Source organism: Cyclopterus lumpus, chromosome 6, assembly GCF_009769545.1.
Source record: "Cyclopterus lumpus isolate fCycLum1 chromosome 6, fCycLum1.pri, whole genome shotgun sequence".
Taxonomy (NCBI): domain Eukaryota; kingdom Metazoa; phylum Chordata; class Actinopteri; order Perciformes; family Cyclopteridae; genus Cyclopterus; species Cyclopterus lumpus.
In genome coordinates, this window is record NC_046971.1 from 13529020 (window position 1) to 13531632 (window position 2613).

At 42.9% G+C, this 2613-nt stretch overlaps 1 protein-coding gene across 1 annotated transcript in view; it reads right to left on the reverse strand.

Annotated features, from left to right (window-relative positions):
* fam107b (family with sequence similarity 107 member B) overlaps positions 1-1229 on the reverse strand; it is a 25053-nt gene extending 23824 nt beyond the window's left edge. Inside the window, exon 1 of the mRNA XM_034535935.1 lies at positions 1205-1229. The gene's annotated coding sequence lies outside the window, so the exon portion shown is untranslated. The remainder of the gene's footprint in view (positions 1-1204) is intronic.
* Positions 1230-2613: the final 1384 nt, after the last annotated feature.

Consider the following 2613-nt stretch of genomic DNA (forward strand, 5'->3'; position numbering starts at 1 on the left):
TCTGTGTGTGTGTGTGTGTGTGTGTGTGTGTGTGAAAGAGAGTAACACTGATGACTTTGCATGATTGTTTACGATTGAACATTCCTTTAATAATTCCTTTAATAATTGTTCCTGTGTGTAAACTGTGCTGAATGCTCATAGCAGTGATTACTGCTCTGGATGTTGGAAGTGTCCCATAAAGTCGTCCGGCTTTAAGATACAGGACAGAGATTAATGCAACAACTGTGTCACGCACGCACGCACGCACACACGCACGCATATACACGCACATACACGCACATACACGCACACACAAACACACACTCACACACAAACACACACACACACACGCGCACACACGCACACACAAACACACACACACACACATACACACATACACACATGCACACACTCAAACATAGATAAAGCCTCAGGACCCAGGAGATCTGCGCTGGATATCTAAACAAACACACTAATGATTCACGTCCGAAAAGTTGCACAATGTGGAATGACACGCTGGACTAGCGCATAATAAACCAAAAGTCTCCTTCTGTTAGTCACTCCTACTCATTTCTCTTTCTGGACACATTGCACAGCCGTTTCACAATATGCCTGTCAGTAATTACCAGTATTTTCACATGCAGTCCCTTGAGCTCTTCCACAGAGAGGGCATTAATTAGAACCTCGAGGGTAGGACTCACTAAGGCTTTTGGCATGTGATTTGTGAGAGGTCAGCTGTTAAGAAGATGGAGCCCTACAAAGGTTAATGCACATGCTCAGATCACGCCTGTGCTCCCCTGGATACTTTTTCAGATCCTGCTGTCAGGATCAGACATCAATGAGTAGATTATGAGTTGCACGTGTTTAATATTTGCTTTTTTTTGGAGTAACCATTGTGCAACCTCTTTCCTGTTTACACAGAAAGAGATAAAGGTATGCTCAAAAAACCAGTTTTGAAATTCAATCTTACACAGCACATCAATGGCTGTGTTGGGGGAGGGCCTGGCTGTATACAGCAGTCTTGTACCTCTGGGAGGTGTCCACTACAAACATGCACTGCACTGTTTAGCAGCTTTGCTGCCGTTTTAAAGGGAGGCTGGCACAAGCTAGTTAAATTGTTGAGCAATGTTTACAGTTGGCTCAATGTTTTAGTCGCTCAAGGAAATTCTCATACCAAGCTTGTATCCAACTGCCACAATCAATCAACCATATGCTTAATACTTACTCAGATCGTATCAAAGGTGCCAATCCTCTGGTATAAAACAATTAAGCCACCAGATGTCTAAACATCTGCTGAGGAAATGTCTCAGATGAAGTAATCAACAGTGTAAATTCCAGGATTTCTACTCAAACCCGCCCCTCCTCCCTCTAATTCTTCTGCAGTTTCCACTGCTGATCAGCATTATTGATCAGAGCCTGGGGAGCCACGGCTTCCAGAAGGTGTCATCATCTTCTAGGAAAACTGTTTTACTAGTTTTAGTCAAGACTGAATTTCTGACACATACAGGCATGTACAAACACGCACACACATACACACACACACACACAGAGTCAAAGGCACACGTGTGTTTGTGTGTGTAGAGAGATCAGGATTCACAGATCATGTTGAACAGGAGCTCAGGACTCATTTCACTGACATCTAATCTGCAGTCACTGAGCACTGTGACCGCAACATGGGTGTGTGAGTGTGCATGTGTGTTTCAGAGCTTTACATGTCATTGATAAGTAGATTTTGTAGTTTTCTGAGAAGTGATGAATTAAATCATGAAAGGGAAGGATCTCAACCAGACACAAGTAATAACTTAATTTGGATCTACACCCACCTTGTGGTGATATAATGTAATACATGAAATCTACAAACAACTGCAGTAGACAAATATTTTACTCCATAACTGATTTGCTTCATGTCAAATTGAATTACTATATTGTTCATTATTAAATACATATTGTGGAAACATAACTTACTGACCATAGCCTTCTTACCTCAGACTGTCTGATAATAATAGATGGTCTGGGAATTTGAGGATATTGCAGCTCCATCTCCGGACTAAACTCTTCCTCCACATCATCATCTGAGCTCTGGGAGAGGCTAAAGCAGCCCGGAGGGGACTCAAAGCATGGGCCGTCATCTGCGTCCTGCAGGTAACAGATAGAGTTTAAATTGGTACCATTTACTTGTATGGTTCTGGTAGAGTGGTCGGAGATACAGCTGACAGTCTTCTGACGATGTTTGTGCTGCTGCTCCTGTGTGCTGCATGGTAGGGCTTTTGGTTGGGATATAACCGGGTTTGCTGCCGGAAGTCCACTGTTATTTCTGCTTCGTTTGGAGTAGTTTGTCTCTTGAGCAGGTGGTGGATCAGTGTTAACATCAGATGGATTACCAAAACAGTGGCCCAGAGAAGAACAAGGTAGTCCGTGCATGCTGGGAGATTCAGAAATGACTAAAGCAAACAGTAAAATGAAAGCTAATCGCACTGACATCGGGTGGACCTGGGGTATTCCAGTGTGTGGGTCAACATTCGTCAGTTAATCTGGAGTAGAATCTTGTACATCATTACTCTTGAGCAGAGTATGAACAATATTCAGAAGGGTATGTCCATAATTTCCATTAAGTGGGATGAAGTAAGATGGTAA